This window comes from Adiantum capillus-veneris, chromosome 20 (assembly GCF_014529385.1).
Source record: "Adiantum capillus-veneris isolate H3 chromosome 20, ASM1452938v2, whole genome shotgun sequence".
In the NCBI taxonomy this organism is placed as follows: Eukaryota; Viridiplantae; Streptophyta; class Polypodiopsida; order Polypodiales; family Pteridaceae; genus Adiantum; species Adiantum capillus-veneris.
Genome location: NC_140950.1, coordinates 111274958 through 111294363, shown reverse-complemented (window position 1 = coordinate 111294363; position 19406 = coordinate 111274958). Strand labels below are relative to the sequence as shown.

The 19406-nt window shown below is 40.8% G+C and overlaps 1 pseudogene; it reads left to right on the top strand.

The window, feature by feature from the left end:
- The first annotated feature begins 15024 nt into the window (after positions 1 to 15024).
- Positions 15025 to 16888, top strand: LOC147433085 (uncharacterized; annotated as a pseudogene).
- Positions 16889 to 19406: the final 2518 nt, after the last annotated feature.

Here is a 19406-nt window from a genome sequence, read left to right as displayed (position 1 = left end):
TGATTTACAAAATTCTCGCTATTCGCAAGCCCTTTGCCTTGGCCTGCTGATTCATGCTTTGATATATGCAGGACTAACAACTTCGGGATACAATGCATGTCCAATTTGCGGGCAGTATTTGGATGTGCGCTATTCTAACTCTCTTCGAAAGACAATTTATCAAGGCCACCACCGTTATCTTCCAAATGGCCATCACTTGCGCGAAGGCCTGCTTGGTCGCGTCGAATGTCATCCTATGCATGCACAAGAGTGGCGTCGCCGATGGGAGCAACATGAGGGGCAACCTGTTCCAGGAATGAAACGTTTGTCCATTCTCCATACGTTGCCGTACTGGGGTGATCTAATAATTAACCATTTGCTGGATCCAATGCATATATTCAAGAACGTGGGAGAGATCCTCTGGAAGACAATCATGGGAATGAAAGACAATCGAGCTTCACGAGATGATTTGCAGTCGGTTGGAAAGATGCCAGAGCTGTGGCCTTTCACCAATGCAGCTGATCAGACAAAACTTCCAAGAGCGCCATGGGTATTGCTAAAAAACGAAGAGCGACAAGTGAAAAGGGTGATTTCAGAGTTCAGGACGCCAATAGGATATATGCGATGTCTCAAGACAGCATTCACCCGTGACGATCAACTGTTAGGGTTGAAATCGCACGACTGGCATAAGTTCTTGCAATTCATTCTTCCAATTGCGATCAAGGGGTGTTTAACGGAGGAAGTGCGGACCTGCATATACAAGATTTCAGAGCTAGTGCGGTGGATCTCTTCTAAGGAGATACGAGAGGAATCTATTGTAGTCTCAAGGGCTAACTCCATTGAGGCAGTTTGCATGATTGAGAAGTATCTACCCACGAGCTACCTAACTATCCAAATGCACTTGCTCGTCCATGCAGTAGATGAGGTTGCAGTGGCAGGTACAGTCCACAGACGTTGGATGTTATTTCTAGAGCGGTTCATGAAAACACTTAAGGGTTTTGTTCGCCAAAAAGCGCGTCTAGAGGGGAGCATGGTAGAAGGATGGCTGGTGCAAGAGTCTCTTGTATTGACGACCGAATTTCTATCCGTTTCTGACCCAGAAATGCTTCGACTGTGGAGCGATGAGGAGGATGCAAGACTGGTGGGAGAGGAGCCGCAAGGGCAAGGGGTGCCGAAGAAAATGAACCTGGCCATGCGAGAAAAAATCATGAAGTTATGTATACTAAATTCAGCGCCGATGCAAAAATGGCTTGAAAGGTACGAAGAAGAGAAAGAGAGACGCAATCTAGAGCGACAGGATTTCAGGCAAAGTCGAACGAGTAGAGGCTTACCCTTGCCAGACTATCTCGCTCCTCTACCTGAATTCCCTACAATGGCATGGTTGGACAAGACAGTGAGAGCAGCTCGACAGATCGGAGAACCCATATCTCTAGAAACGGAAGAGCTGGCTATTGGATGTGACTGGAAGTATCATACATACATGGCACTGTGGTCGCATGGAAAGAATTTCAGAACACAACAAATTGACAGCAGAAGAAACACGTTTGACAGTGGGGTAATGGTTAGTTTCATGCAAAAGAGCAGGGCGAGTGCTAGAGACACGAATGAGAGCACTAGCAACCTGTATTACTGTGGTCTGGTGTCAGATATCCTGAAAGTAAGCTTCAGGCGGTTTGAGATGTTTTTGTTGGATGTGAAGTGGTTCAAGGTGATTACTTCTGGTCGCAATGCAACAGTACGCAGAGATGGAAACAAACTTGTGCAAATAGATTCTACAAAGATTTGGACAGATGCGAGCGACACATTTGCTCTCCCCGAACATTGCGAGCAAGTGGTCTTTGTACCGAAACCTCGGGAGGGGAGACCACTTTTTGGCCCGGATTTAAAAATACACTAAAAATTTTAAATTTTCAAAAAAATTCAAATTTCAAGTTTTCCCTCCTTAAAAGGTCCCCAAACCTATTTCATGGTCAAAAAAGTATTTTTGACCTTCAAAAGTTAAAAACGTGCACTAAAAAATCCAAAAAATTGATTTAAAAAAAATAAAAATCAAAACATCATTTTCACCCTCCAAAGTCTTTCCAAACCTATTCTATGGCTAAAAAGTGTTTTTCTCTCTCTACAAACCTTTTTCCAAGCTCTCCATTGCTGCAACAACCACATGCACCCCCTATAGTCCATCATTATCTCTCTGCTAGCTTTCTCCCACCTCCATTGTAGCACCAAGCAAGCTCCTTCTCCATCTCTTCCCCTTACCCACCACATAGTTTCACACCAAGCTAGCTCCTCTCCCTTCTCTCATATCCATTACAACATGAAACAAGATTCTACTCCTTCTACTTTCATTCACTTACACTACATGGAAACCTCTACTCCCGAAGATGACAAAAGTATGAGCTCACATGAGTTGCATACCACAACAATAGGAGGTGTGAATATCGCGTGGGCATTGAAGGGTTCATCGCCAACATAAAGATAGAATGGTAAGAAAACTACCCTTGTAGCTTACATTCAGAATAGTAGGTGTTTTTTAGAATCTTGAACCAATAGGGACTCTCTAGGAGCTCTCATAGAAGCCATCCATATAGTACTACTATCTTCCCTAGTGTCATAGACACACAAATACTCAAGTGTATATGAATCTCTAGATGAGGAAGACAAATACTTGTAAGATAAGCCTAACAGTAACAACATTGTCTCCATTTGTAATTATTTTTCATGAGGCTGGATTCCTCTATAAATGCAATATAAATATGTTTTTTTGTTAAGTGGTGTCGCATTGAGTGAGAGTATTTAATTTAGATTACTGAAGTTTCATACAGATCTGAGAAATATTGTTTACTTTTATGGATATTTTGATTTGCCTGTACGATGATTCAAGTCGCAAGTCTTAATCACTCCACCTTGAAGAAATTCAAGCAATATTTTGATTTCAGTTTAATCATTAATGGTTATTCTTATTAAAGTGGATCATAAACTTTGTCAAGATGTCCTCATTTGGAGATGTTGAATATATATCATTAGCAATGTTTCACAAGAACACTAGGTGGACACAAGGAAGTAAAAATTGGCTCCTTGTTTGGTCGATTTCTAGTGTTTAATGTTTAGTGCACAGGATTTGTGAGGCCGTTGACATGGGGAGTTCACTAAAGTATATGTAACATAGCACATGTGTTCAACAGAAGGGATTTTATATTCTTGTAAAGTTGCAGAAACATGTGTAGATAAGGCCTATAAGGGGTACTTTTAATCCATTCTAGTGAACGCACGTGATATAGGAAAATTTTACATAGTGAATGCTCCGGACCTTTGAACACAAAGAAAGGGGGGGGAGCTCTAATTACATCTGAGTGAAAAGAAGTGGAATTTGTACTGTCATGTTGCATAAAGATTTGCTTTCACTTAATCTAAAAAAGAATTGGTATTCTGGGGTGTAGACAAGGCCATATAATGCAAAAAAAGGGGTGGCCACAAGCGCGCATGTAGTGAGCCATCCAAAACTGCTGGATGGGCCATATGTGGGCCCTTGTGGCCACCCTTTTTTTGCATAATTAGGCTATTGCTGCACTCCAGAACCCTGGAAAAGATGAGATGAACCTAAAATTGAACTTTTCAATCCTTCAACTCAACTTACTAGTTCCCTGCACCAAAAGGGCAAATCACATTGGACAGTATAAAAATCTAGTCTCATGCTACATAAACATTTGGTTTCATCAAATATTAACATTCTTGCTATTATAAGGGGCAGACAAGGCCATATAATGCAAAAAAAAGGGTGGCCACAAGGGCGCGCAGGTGAGCCATCCAAAACTGTTGGATGGGCCATCTACGCGCCCTTGTGGCCACCCTTTTTTTTGCATAATTAGGCTATTGTTGCACTCCAGGACCTTGGAAAAGGTGAGATGGATGTAAAATTAACTTTTCAAGCATATTATGCCTTCCTTCAACTCAACTTACTAGTTCCCTGCACCAAAAGGGCAAATCACATTGGACAGTATAAAAATCTAGTCTCATGCTGCATAAATATCTGGTTTCATCAAATATTAACATTCTTGCTATTATAAGGGGCAGACAAGGCCATATAATGCAAAAAAAAGGGTGGCCACAAGGGCGCGCAGGTGAGCAATCCAAAACTGTTGGATGGGCCATCTGCGCGCCCTTGTGGCCACCCTTTTTTTGCATAATTAGGCTATTGTTGCACTCCAGGACCTTGGAAAAGGTGAGATGGATGTAAAATTTAACTTTTCAAGCAAATTATGCCTTCCTTCAACTCAACTTACTAGTTCCCTGCACCAAAAGGCCAAATCACATTGGACAATATAAAAATCTAGTCTCATGCTACATAAACATCTGGTTTCATCAGCTATTAACATTTTTGCTATCCTAAGGGGCAAACAAAGCTAGAAAATGCAAAAAAAAAGGGTGACCACAAGGGCGCGCAGATGAGCCATCCAAAACTGCTGGATGGGCCATTTGCGCGCCCTTGTGGCCACCCTTTTTTTTGCATTTTCTAGCTTTGTTTGCCTCTTAGGATGGCAAAAATGTTAATATTTGATTTAAATTTAACTCTTCATGGCCAAAACCACTTAACTTAAAACACATGGATAAACCGAAAAGCCAAATCACTATGGAGACAGTAGACACAACTCTTAATCATTTTGTCATTGCAAAGTCATCTGAAATGATGTGAGCCTCTACAACTTCTTGAATAGCCTCCAACGCTATTGCTTGCATTTTATACTGATTTCCATAGCTTTGAAGCACCTCCTTCACCGTGTGAGCATATTTTTGATGCATGGCCATGATTCAAGTGTTAAGTTTTTTTTTTTTTTTTTTTTTGTAAGTGTTGAACTTTTCGGTTGTTTTCAACAGCTTCTAGATTTCAATCGGCTCCGAATCTGTCTGGGCTTGTCTCACATGAATTTGTTCATCTCATCGCGTTCTTCGACCATCATGTGATGAGAAAAAATCATATCTTGCTCGCATTCTCCAAAAATCAATGTGCAAGTTGACAATTTATTTAAAAATGATGTAAAACATACATTTTTTACTTTTTTCTTAATCTACGGGCTCCAACAAGCATTAAAACCATGGAATCTGAAAATACTCAAAGAACCATTGTTTTTTATTGTGTTAAGGACTATATTTCCTACATACAAAACTTTCCCAAAATCTCGTCCTAACACCTTCAAAAGTGGCTTCCAAGGAGTGTACTCGGTCAAAATTTGAAACTGAAGAAAAACAATTAGAATGAACTCCTAAACTGTGTATAAACTTTAGAATAACCAAAATTTCCTTCAAAAAAAAGTTATGGTAAAAATTTGAAAATAGCCCCCCATTGGACTCCCCACAACGATAGAAGTCAAAGGGTTCAAGGAGAGGTATGGTGTCACAAGTGCATGGTGGGAATCTCATCGAGGTTTATTCCGTCAAGATCTCTTGTACTTTATCATGTCTTCTCATGTACAATCTTACAAAAAAAAAATGATACTTTAAATGACTACAAATCTTATTTAACTTATCAAACAATCTAAAATATGGTAGACCAAGAGTGCTCTTACACATCAACAAACAAAAAAGTCCAAACTTCTTCTCATTAACTTTGATAAACATACATTCGTGAACAACTTCCAAGGGGTAGTGCAGTCATAGTTCTTACATCCATTCCATGACATGGTATGCTCATGGGGTGACCTATCATATAAAAATATCTCTGGTGGGGGTGCCCTCATGTTAGGAAAGGGTGTGCTACTGTTGAAAAGTTGTTGTATTGTCCTACTAGGGATCTCTCCATGTTAGCATAGTGATTTTTGGTGTAGTGGGAGCCACATTGCTTGAGGAGAGCTTTGTGCCACCGTAAAAGCTTCATGTTATGCTAGTTCCTTGAGCCATTCTTGCATTAGGATGAGATTACCCACCTCTAATAAGGATGGATTTGAAGCACCTACCTGTAAGATGTAACAAAGAAGGCTGTTTTAGAGGAAAAGTGGTGACACTTGACCTCTCTAATCTGCACCCACTGTTTCTTGTAATGCCACTGTTTTGAGCTGAAGAGCTTGACATTCATGCATCCACGAATGCAAAGAAACACCTGCACCCATACACAACCAATTGCAATAGCCTAACAAGCCTACTTCTCCCCTCCCAAGATATTGAAGAACCATACACATTCGTCTCACCGATAGTATGACGATCTTGGGATGACCTCTGCTCACCCTCGCGTGCGGCCTTCGGTGCAAACACCGCGGACAAGCAATATATACACTTTTGTTGTGCGGAGTACATGGTGGTGGAGGGATACGATTTGTGATGTCCGTGAGCACCATGGCAGTTGTTGCATGAGGAAGCAAAGAATGAAAAGAAAGAGGGGGGAGGGAGAGGGAGGAACATGGGAGGAGAGAAGGGGGCAGAGGGGGAGAGGGAGAGAGAGGGGAGGAGGAGGAGAGAAGGGGGTAGGGAGGGAGAGGAGAGGAACATGGGAGGAGAGAAGGGGGCAGAGGGGGGAGAGGGAGAGAGAGGGGAGGAGGAGGAGAGAAGAGGGTAGGGAGGGAGAGGAGAGGGAGAGAGGAGGAAGGAGGAGGATAGAACAAAGGTTTTTTTGGGGGGGATTTTATTTTTGAAAAAGTGGAATTTTAGTGTTTGTAGGTTTAAAAAAATGTCAAAAAATGATTTTTTGATGTGTATATATGTTGGGAGGGAATTTTAAGTCAAAAATAAGTAAAAATAACTTTTTTGAAAAAAAGTCAAATTTTGGCTCTTAGTGACCCACGTTTTTGCTGATGTGGCCACACCCCTTTACTCCCTTCACTTTCCAAAAGCTAGAGAGAGAAAGTGACCTCTTAGGTCCACATCCTACATGTGTCTAAAAAAAGGCTAGAAAAGTCTACTCAAAACTAGCTTCTTGAATGTCCTTGTCCCCTTAACCCTACACAACATTAGTCTTAATCCCTAAAAATTAGGATTCCTTACAACGCCCATGCAAGGTTCATATTTCTCCTAATGTACGAGGGATGACGCAGACGAGCCAGAATTGACACTTGTAGATGAAGATGCAATGGATGAAGACAATCTTCCAGAACGAGTTGGGACAGAGTTATGTTTGCAATTAGAGATAGACGATGATACGGTGCAAGATCTTATCGATGATGCCTCACTCGTCGAGGCCTAGGCCTGTAAGTGTTTGTGTGAAGACTTTGATTTAAAGTTAAGCTTAAAGTTAATTTAAACAACTATGTTCTGACGCTTTATTTTACTTTCTTTGTGCAGGACTTTAGTATGGCAGACGAGATTCCAGATCCCGCTTCCATGAGTGCAGATGCATTCATGGGCTTCGTTACACGGATGACGCCTGCTCATATGGCAGAGGCTTCTCAGTACTGGGTAGCCAGAGGCACGGGTACTACGCCTCCGGGCTTCACACCCGAGGGTCCGACGCCTAGGGGGGGGACGCCTATGGGTACGACGCCTTCTTCTCCCATCACGGCCGCTTCGACACCTAGGGGTGGGGCAGAGGCGGGTACGTCCTCATCTCCGCAGCACAGACGCACTCGCCGATCTTGACGATCGTCAGGTGGAGGTGTTGGTTGCTGTGGAGGAGAGTCCACAGATGCTTCGACCCCTCCTCGCTCACGACCCCCGTCCTACCCAGGCACACCTCTCGACACACCTCTTGGCACACCTCGGACACCTTGGGGAGCACACGATCCTAGTGCCTCCAAGCTCTATACTGTACGGGGAGATGATTCTATTGACATGGATAGAGTCGGGACTGAGATGCGACAGCGGATTCGCCAGCTCGTGGAGCTGCAGTTTTCGACCAGCATTTTGACGTCTTGGGATCAGCAAGAAAAGGAAAAAGTCACTTACATAGTGGAGACCATCCTGAGAGAGTACCAGCCTGCTCCGGGTTCTTCCGTTGTTCCGGTATGGTGGATCAAGGGTGTTGCACGGGACACCTTGAAACATCGACGAGATGCAGCTCGGAAGGCTTTCAGGTTCGGCTCGCCGAAGCCTTCGGGCATCCCACACGAGACGTGGCTGCAGATCAGGGAGGATGAGCGGACAGCGGCCACGCGGTTGAGACAGCAGCGTGAGGCCGCGCAGGTATGACAGATGACTAGGGGGACATCTCATCTTGGCAGCGGAGGCTTCGACACCTTTCCCTATGAGTTTGTGAGTTTCTAATCTAATCTTAACTATGGCGTTTTTTAAAACGCGATGAATCATGTATTCTTATTACTTTGATTTTTGTATAAACGCAGAATCTTGCGATGCATCGAGCTCCGACACGCGAGTAGGAGTCAGATGGATATCGCAGAGGTATCTATGAAGTACTGAATGATCTTGAAGCTTCAGGAGATCCTGTAGACTGGGAGGCCTTACAGTCTCGCTGATCGCTTGAGGTGAGATGTTAATATGTGTAAGTTGATTTAATTAAGTCAGTATATGTGAAGTAATATCAATACTAATTTTGTGAGTTGTCCTATGTGCAGGTTGCGACGCCTAGTCATTAGTGGACGAGATTTCATATATATGCTTTGTGAGACACAGGCACGCTTCTGTGTCTCTTTTTTGTACAAACGGTTATGTTCAGACAGTTATTGTTTCCCTTATGGTTATGATTATTGTCATTGTCATTGTATAGATAGTTATTGTTTCTCTTTCTGGTTATGCTTATGGTTATTGTTAATTTTGTTTATGGTTATGGTTATCTACATTATGGTTTTGATCAAAGTGGTTATAGCTGGTTATGGTTTTAAGTTATGGTTTTCCTTTAAGTTATGGTTATGGTTCGTTATGGTTATGCTTTTAAGTTATGGTTATGCTTTTCAGTTGGTACGGTTGTCTTTCATTGGCCTTAAATCTCATGTGAGATCCTACATGGATAGCATGTAGGAGGCGTATACATGATATGTTTTTTTTTTAAAAGTTTATGTAAAAACAAAGGGAACTCTGCCGAAATTTCTGCGTGCGGGAGCATGGTTGATATTTTGGTGCTGCTCGCTTTCTTGGGCAGAGGGCAGGAAGTCTGGCTGTGGCTGTGTCCATCTTTTAACTGGGCACAGGCCAGGCTACCTGCCCTCTGCCCAAGAAAATTTTTTCTGTTATGGTCGTCGCTATGTGCGTGGCAATCTGCGTCGCTATATGCGTGGCAATCTACGTGCGGGAGCATGGTTGATATTTTGGTGCTGCTCGCTTTCTTGGGCAGAGGGTAGGAAGTCTGGCTGTGGCTGTGCCCATCTTTTAACTGGGCACAGGCCAGGCTACCTGCCCTCTGCCCAAGAAAATTTTTTCTGTTATGGTCATCGCTATGTGCGTGGCAATCTGCGTCGCTATACTCGTGGCTATCTGCGTCTCTATACGCATCTATACCTGTGTTGCAAATAGCGACTGGTTTCACAACGACGCTTATAGCGACACGCCGTGTCGATATCTACATCGATGACACCTTATTTTGTTGTAGTGCATGCGCGCCCAAAAAAACTTTAAATACTAAATACCTTCATATTTTGTAGGTTTCTTACCTTCTAATTTATAATTTAGAGGTAACATTTCAAAATTTGTAGGTGACATTACACTTTTTTCTCAAGCTTTGTTCCCAAGTCATGAAGTCTCCAATGTTTCTGGTGTTTGTCGTACACTACAAAGAGAGAGAGAGAGAGAGAGAGAGAGAGAGAGAGAGAGAGAGAGAGACTAATTGTTTGAGAAAAAAGAGAGATATATAGGGCCTTCCAACTCCATGATGAAGGAGAATTTAACCTTAAATAGCTTTTCCAAGGATCTTCTTCACATCTTTGGCCAACATGGAAGACGATCATGCCTATGTTTATCACATCTGAGAGATGCAATTGATCATGGATGTGCTGAAGATGTGTAGTGTCATCACCACCCAATGAAAAATCTTGTGAGAGTACCATCGCCACTTGGTTCCACTCACATCGAGCTCGTATGCTAAAAATGGATGATTCCAAGACTTTAGAAGAGGTGAAAAGAAGCATATCTCATGTTTTCTCATTGGATGACTTATACATCAGAATCCACATTCTGGAGTCCATCAGATTGGCCCCTAACTTGATGTAGGAAGAGATTTAGAATGATTTATAGACATAAAAGCATGTTGCTTGGCCACTAGCCTTCAAAGGATCATCTCCATACCCATCCCATATTCAAGAAAACCAATAGTTAAAGAAACCATTAATGTGCTAGCCATCATGCAAGGTCTAGATGAGGGATAATTTGCCTCTTCACCATCATCATTAGATGTTGGATCAATGGAAACATCACCAAATAATGTGTAAGACACTTTGACACCTTCCCCTCCCTACTAAAAGTCTCAAAGCTTTCATCTCTTGTAACACTGATTTTGTGTATTCCAATGCTGGAAAAATCAAAACAATTGAAATATGATGGTTTTTTTAAAGAGCCCCTCAAAAGAGATTTTAGTTTTGGTATGCCAAATACTTGCTTGATGCCACATGCCTTTAAGATATAAGGTTACAAAATTGTATCCAGACATGAGCCCTCACCTTGCCTCATGTGAAAATCACTCACAGCTTCCTTACCCTCATCCTTCTCCTTCCAGACTTATGCGGTATCCTAAACTACAAACATTAATACTATTAAGAGCTTGTTATGCATTTTCAATACATGATCACTCTTAGTGTACATGTTGAGTAAAGCATTTTCAACCATAATCTTTTTTTTTCGCTTCTCTAAGAGCCCTTGATAGGAATATCATCATGAGTTCTTTCATTCATGTCAACTTCTTAAATATTGGCATTGGATAATACTAACATACCTTCAAGGAGCAAGCCAATGTTGACATCATTTAGGCCATTTAATAAACATGAGAAAATCTAGTTGTGCTGGCATGCGAAGCGGGTGAATGAATGTAAGTTTCTAGGAAGGGAAACTATGAGTGATGACTTCTCAAGTTCCTTAGTGAAAGCCCAAAGATTGACACCAACAAAACACACTTTAGAGGGATCCACAAGGTAGAGAGAAATGCAAGTTTTTCTAACTTTGGGACCAATTAGTAGGGATGAATTACAAATTAGAGGAGAGGCATTCAATCATCATCATACATGAAAATTAAGAAAATCAAACTTGGAAACCTTCAAATATAGTAATGTTTCTTCTAAAAGTTCTCATACAAAATAATTTTTTGTAGGATTGGCCCGTAATGGAAATCGCTAAATTTAGTAAAAATCTTCAAATTTTAGATGCAAATATCCAAGATTTTAGAGAAAAGTTTTAGGAAAATCATGTAAGAATCTTCAAATATAGTACATTTGCCTCTCAATTTTCTCGTATGGAGGTTTTCTAAGTATATGGAAAAAAAAACTATACATATAAGTTGTCGAAAAAAAACCTAGATTAAGTGTAATCCCACCTACAAATTTTGAGGTTTACCTCTAAATTCTATACAAAGTTCATAGTAATTAGCAAGATTTGAACTACAACTCAAAAGGGAGGCTTACAATCATCATCATACACACAAACTAAGAAATCCAAATATAAAACCTTCAATTATAGTAAATTTGCCTCTTAAAGTTTATCATATTTAGGTTTTTCAATTTTCAATTTTTTGTGGGACTCCAAGAGCCCATCTGCACACTCCATATTCATAACATGGAAATCCAAGGATATGGCATACCCTTGAATACAAATCGCGTTGAAACACACATAGCTAGCGGCCAATCGCGTTGCTTCTCTCTCTCTCTCTCTCTCTCTCTCTCACACACACACACACACACACACACACACACACACACACACACACACACACACACACACACACACACACACACACACACGCGCGCGCGCGCACACAACATGGACACAAATAGTTGTTGCAGATCGAGATTGGTATGAGACCTTCAAGCGTCGAGGTCGTTGAGTTGCAGTTATTTCATGGAGTTCCAAACGTGGACTGTTGTACGAGTTATAGTGGATGACACGTGGGAGGCCTCTCCTTGCTTGGAAAATGTAAGCTCCATTATATATGTAATATTTACTTTAAAATTATTTTGATCAAGGAAAAAAAATGGCACTCACTTTGAAACCTCTCTCTCTCTCTCTCTCTCTCACACACACACACACACACACACACACACACACACACACACACACATGCTTTTCCATTTTGGAGCTATTCAAGACCACTCTTCGATTGAAATCAAGGTTTAATGTATTAATTGCAAAATCTTAGCCAAATTTCAAGATCATCGAATTAAATCGATAAATTTTGGTAGCGCAAATATGATATTAATTACAAAATCTTAGCCAAATTTAAAGATCGTTTTGAAGTAAATCGATAAAATTTTGGTAGCGTACATATGAACAATTTCTTAAGTTCTAAATTTTTATCTCCATTGGCTTTCCAAAAACAAAGTTGAGCCGCCCTTCAATTGCCTTTCAAAAGAAAAAGGAAACTCTCCAAAAGTAGAGTCAAACCTTTTTTTATTAGTTGAGATGTTAAAAGTTGAAAGGTTGAAAAGGATCACATATTCCAACATTCCAAACTTCAAAGAAATGAGAGATTTTATAAGGTTTTTGGCCTGCCCAAAGGGCAAAGGCTATAGAGACGCCTTCTCTTTTTGGTGACTAAAATGTTTGGATTTTTTATAATTTATTTTGTGAATTTTTACAGAGAAGCAGTTCTTGGTATGATTAAAGTGGCTGGGTGGGTGGCCATTACTCATCAAGATAGGATCCTAAGAGGTTGGTAAAGCTAAGGATTTGTGAGGTGTACGATATTCATTGGTTGCTTTGAGATAAGTGAAGTGATGGGGTGTCGTTGTGGCGCCTATGTTTTCTCCCTTCTTTAAATGAAGGCTGTGAGGCGTGAGTCGTCGGGTTTTGGGGTGAGGTGATGTTCTTGATGAAGCCTCCAGCTGTGTGCGCGGGTTGTGCACCTCGAGGTGAGGGCACTTGAGTGTGAGTTAGGGTTGGGTTGTTCCGTGTCACTTGGTGATGGGAGGGTAACGAGGTCGTTCTTCTGCACTGTGACCTGCACTGCAAGCTGCATTGCTGCAAGGGCGGGCCAGGCAAAGCATGCTGTTTGCTCCTGCCATGCGTATGCCGCATGCGTGATAGTGGCACGCGCCTTACCGAAGTTCTGTTTCGGCTGAGTGGTGTCCCGACACAGCTCCGAGGGTGGCCCAGGCAAACGCAGCACCTGCGCGTTTACAAACTAGGGCTTTTCGGCAGGGCAGCAGTGCTCCTTGAGGGCGGGGCAACACCTGCGCGGTTACCAAATGGGGCTTTTTGACAGGGCAGCAGTGCTCCTTGAGGGCGGCACCAGAGCCTGGTTAACCTACTGCTGATTACCTACTCCGAGCATGCATATCCAATGGGGCGTACCTGCATGTGTAAACCTTGTCATGTGTATGTGTTTCCATGATCTCTGCGGGTAAAACAATGGCTATGGGGTGGAGCTGTTTTTATTTTCTGATTTTCTTTCGAGGTTTTGGGCCTTTTATTTGGGGGGTGGGGGGGGGGTTGTCAGGAGCTTGGAGCCCCTTCAAAGGTGGAGAAGGGAATCACGGGCACCTGTGAGCTGTGTGTGGGTTGGTTTGCTCACTTGACCGAAGCCGTTTCTGTGTTCTTGAGTGCATGTGCGAGAGTCAAGAGCGACAATGTGTGTGATTTTTGGCCTCAACAGTCAGCACTCATTGAGTGGAGCGAGTGAGTGCGCGCGGGCTCTGTGATGCATTTAATTTTAGAATGTGTGGTCAAACATCTTCGTGTCCTCATCACCATGGCAGTTGTGGTATTGAAGCCCCCAACAGAGGATGCTTAATGGGCTGCCAAGTGATTTTCTTCCCTGTTTTGACAGAGGGGCCCATGGTTCCGTCTCCATGGAAGTTGTGGTATTGAAGCCCCCAACAGAGCCTGCTTAATGGGCACTAAGTGCTTTTCTTCCCTATTTTGACAGAGGGTCGCATGGTTTCGGCGCTTGGATCTGCAGGCATGAAAGATGTTGAGGTTCACCCACAATAGCTGCACGATCGTCAATGGCACATTGCTTGATGACACCGCTGCGACAAAGTTCATTAAGTGCTGTCACATTTACGGTGAGCTGAAAATGAATGTTTTGAAGTTGATAGAGCGACCCACCCTCACCGCCTTCACCACAGATGCGAAGTCGTCATCGGGGATGATGATGTCGGAGCTTTTCTTTTCAACTCCCGTTTCTTAGATCCATTGAAAGGTCTATGTATGTATTATTGAATGGACTGACATTTGCAAATGGCCCTTCTGTTGTGTGTGTGTGTGTGTGTGCTCGTCTATTGTGCATGTTATGTGCGACTGTTTTGTTTGACTATCGAGCAGAATGTGGTCGTCTATTGTGGATGTTATGTGCTACTGTTTTGTTTGATTATCGAGCAGAGTTTACATGCATATTTCGGTTTTACCAGCTTGTATTTGGGTTACGTCCTGTTTTATCATATGTGATCTTGAAAATAATCAAGCCAGCAGGGAGTTATATTCGACTAAGTTAATTGGTTATAGTAAATGAATGTTAGGCTACCTTTGCATTCAAATCATCAAATTTATTCTTGTTTTTATTAGATTATTGTAAACTTAAATTTAGTGTGTGAAATTTGATTTTGTCTTAAAGTTTTCTTTTTTAAATCTTTACTTAAAACAATAATTGTTTTTTGAAAAAAGAAATGGCTCCAATCATTATTCACTAGCTTCACGCTTTGATTAAATTAATAAAATGATTTTTAATGAATAAGAACTTTTTATAGTGGTACTTATAAATTTTTATAAAATATTTTTTTAAAAAAAATGTCATGATTGTTTTGTAAGCCTCATAAAGGCATTATTTAAAGACCAAGATATTTATTGCTATGCATGAACGTGAAGGATTTTAACTTTACTCTCCTAACTCTCTTTATAAGCTTCCTAAAGCCACAACTCTTTCTATCCACTGCTCTGCCTTGTAAACTCTCTATATTTCTAAGTATCAGCTAGCCCATCTTATCTCTCTCGAAGGTTGAGTATCAACCTGCTGCTTACAAGCTCAACATAACCATGGATACATCAATGGATGGTTAGTACTATCTATTTTGAGTTGTGTTTGATGTCTTTCTTGAGCTGTGTTTGATATTGTTCAAGAGCTAGAGCTTAAACTATTTATTTGTTTAGATGTGGCTGCTCATGAGATTCCATTCTCTCCACTTTTGGATTTTGATCCAACACCACCCCAACACTACCTTCCAAGGCTCTTGACAGTGCTACAGCAGCCAACCTTTCACCCTCTCCTAGGTTGAAAAGTCGGAGTCTTGGGTCTTCTCCCATATCCAAAAAGATAAGTCCTAAGGGAGGTGTGAAGAAAGCATCCATGTCTTTGAAAAAGGCTTTCCAAATCGCTAGAGGTGAATGTTAAGCTATTTTTTGCTTGATACTGTTGGCCAAGATTATTGCCTTATAATCTTGTTTCTTTTTAGGTAAATCATCTAGGTCCTTGGCAGATTCTGCATTCTCATTCTCCTTTGGTTAAAGATGATGCTTGAAAGAGGACTTAAATGTTGAGTCTTTTTCTTCTCAGTTGGCCATTACGCCAGCGCTAAGGCTTTTAACCATCTCTGAATTATCAGAAACTGCGGATTTTAGATTTGCTTTGGAAGGAAAAGTACTCAGCAAATATGGTACTTACAAAATACCCAAGTCAAACTTTGGTAGATACTTGCGTGCAGACCTGCTAGATAGAGAGGCTCGTCACAGTGTTATCTTTGTTGTGACTGAAATTTACCTTTTCGACTTTGTTGAGGCATTTGCTGTGAATGACTATGTTCGAATAGAGGGAGGTTATGTGAAGAGAGCCGTAGTAAAAGATGGTGGGACATGTTTGTGGGCATTATATGCTGATGCTACTACATTGGTCATAAAAGCGGAGCCGTTTGATTGCTGCCTCCAACTTTACCCTGAGCAAAAGATCAAGGACTTGATCTCCCAAGATGCTATCGATAATGACTTCGTTTCAACAATAGCATTTATAGTTGTGAAGGTGGAGAACGCTATTAAAAGTGACGGCACTCCAAGCTTTCGGTTGACTGTTGCTGATGGGCCATCAACAAGTGATCGAGCTAGTGTAAGAATCTCTTCACTCTTGTGTGCTAATAAGCTTTACTAAAACTTCACTCATTTGTTTATGTGTTTTGGCCAGCTTCTATTTGTGCCTACTAGACGTGCTGACTACCAACTTATGGTACATGAGGTTAAAGCTAAAGGCTTTTACACTTGTGTTGCTCGCAACATCAACATTTTCAAGCAGATTTCCAATACTTTAAGTGTTGTGGATGCTACAATATTGTGTTCACTTCCTGATTCTCTCTCCAATCTGTTTCAAGAATATTTGCACAAACAAGTTTCCAATTTGGGCTTTGGGAAGAAGGTAAAAAATCTCACTTTATAAGGTTTGCAGTTGCATTTTTTTACTTGGCTTTATTTGTAGGTGTTTGGCACTTTGGAGATTGCAAGCGTGAACAGTTTGGATGTTGAATACTCTTGTGGATTATGCAAGGGAACAAATGTTATCCTTCAAGCCATTAACCCTTTTTGATACACTTGTGGTATGAAAAAACAAATTGTAAAGTCTCCCTTGCTGCCCGCTAGAATCTATCCTGAAGATGGAGTGGTCGTTGCTGTGATTTTACAAGGTGGTATTGTTGACTCCATTCTAGGATTTTCCCAACCGTTTTTACACTACTTTGAGCATAACCTAGTAGAGCTGAAATCTTCATTGCTTAACTTCAAAAAGGCGGGCTGGTTCACAATCGACAAGGGGGGTTCGGTTGTTGCATTCAAAGAAGAGTGAAACCTTGCTTTATCACCATTTTGCAACAGTTACGACTATGGATTTGCAATTTTATGTGGATGGCCAACTTATGTATAGGCTCTCGGATTTTGAATCCTCTTTTCCTAATAACAAAGATGTTTTGGAACCACTTTTGTATATTTTCCATTCCCAAATATCAATTCAGTCTTTGGAATGTACACTCTCAGATATGCTTGTGCAAGAAATTGAATCAAGAAATGCGGATACTATTAAAGTTTGGTAAAAGTCATGGTTTTCTGATAAGCACTTTGTGTCATCTAACTTGAAAGAACCTATCTTGCCGTTGCTGCGCACTCGTCAATCGTCTTTGATGATAAGTGTTGAATTAGTTAAAAAGGTTTGTAGCCTCATGAACGCAACATGCAAAATATGTTTTTTTCAAGCAAGAGTTTTCACTAATTCTATCTTTGTTGGTGGTTCAGAATGTGCTTCCTCATCTTTTCTTCCAACACTAGTAGCATTGAATAGAAATGGTGACTACTTTTGGTTTCCTATTGGGCCAAAGCCTCATAAACGTATGCGTTGTGTATGGAGTCAAGATGCCACATCACAATTGGCTGCATTGATTGGAACAAACAATGGTAGTTCTCATCAAATTGCAAAGACATTCTTAGACTTGCATTCAACCTCTTTTTCATTGAAGCAAATCAAGACCAAGATATACAACATGTGTAAGTCATCAAGAATCCATCAACTAAGCAAGCTTGAGTCTTCCACGAAATCTTCATTGTTTGCAAAAAACATAGAAGATGTGCCTGCATATCCTTGTTCATCTTGCAACTCTCTTTTGTTTCATCATAACCTGCACAATGTCACAAAACCAGAGTTTGCATTCTTGAGAAAAATACAACAGGTGCCTATTTGTGAAAATGTTGGATTCCAAGTTTGTTACTCATGCAAATCTGCATTAAAAAAGAGACAACAACCAATGTTTTGTATGGTGCAAAGTATGGAATTTGGATGTAAAATACCTAGTGTAGAAACATTGAACACAATCGAGAGCCGTCTTGTGTCATTGCAAATACCATTTGCACAAATACGTGAGCTGAACTTTGAAGGTCAGTTTGGTTTACGTGGAAGTATTGTAAATGTAATGGCAGACTTGTCTCGAGTGCAAAAAATGTTGCCGCGATTTCTTAGTGAAGAAGCTTCTATCTTGGTAGAGATCAAATGAAAACTCAGTTATGACCATGCTTACCTTAGTGGTATTGTGCGTCCAACTTTTGTGCATCGTGCATTGGTAGACCTTCTAAAAATACCATTATATATTGAGTATGGCGCCACAATTGACACCTCTTGGGTAACCAATTTTGCAGTTCAAGCAGATATCATTTGTTCTCCACAACAAGAATTTGATGACGACATAGATGCAACATACACATTGGTGCATGGCATTTATAGTGCTCAACAAGTTGTTGATCATAATGCTCAGGTTGCAATTGTTGCTCCTTGTGAAGGATTTACACCTTTGAGTGTTTTTGATGATGATTGTTGCGAAGAATTTTCATTTCCAGCTTTTTTTTTTTGGCCAAAAAAGAAAATATCACTTGCTTGCAAAGAAAAATTATCAAAAGACGGCACAATGGGAATTAAAGAATGCAGATAGACGATATGCTAAATGTGTTGAGAATATTTTCTTCAAAACAATGAAAATTATCATCTTGAAAGTGCTTGGTTCTATTTGGGTTCGTTTGCGAAAGGGAAAGCTTCATGGCAAGCAATTGCAAGCAAAAGATGTTCAAGCAAACACCAATATTGAACAATTACTATCATCAGACCTTGGCTACCATGATTTTGAGTCATTGCGTACATCAACTGATTACATGGCAAAACTTAAGCGAAATGTATTCGCAATGATTCGCCAACTAGGCCAACCAACCTTCTTTGTCACATTTTCATGTGCAGAACAAAGATGTCAACCCTTAATAGATTGTTTGTCAAAGTTAAATCCTCATATCATACAAACAGAGCAGCCAAACAAAGCTTCGTTCATTAGTGCACTTGTTCGTTCTGATCCTATCACAACTGCTCGATATTATGTGCATAGATTTCAGCCAATGAAAAAAGAATTGAAACGCAACAATACAATCATTTGTGAATTAATAGATTATTTCTTTGTCACCGAATTTCAACATAGAGGAAGCCAACATGACCATGGATTGCTTTGGATAAAAAATGCACAATTATTTGGCATTGAAAGTGATGATGAAATAACACATTTCATTGACATGCACATCACTACTAACAAGAACGTCTTGGACGAGGCTCTCAGGAGTGTACAAACACACCACCATCGCAAGACATGTAGAAAACGGAAAACTCTTTGTCGTTTTGGCTTTCCACGCCCACCTTCACATCAGACAATCATAATGCATCGAATAACAACATCTGCGATTGAGAAGGAAAATCTCTTGGCAAAAAATAGATTTATTAATGATCAACTGCAAACTCTTGGACATGAACCAAATATCTCATTTAATGATTGGTTGATTTCCTTGCAAATGACTGAGGATGAGTATATCAAATCTCTTTCTGTCAACATCACATAACCGATACTATTGTTGAAAAGAAATTT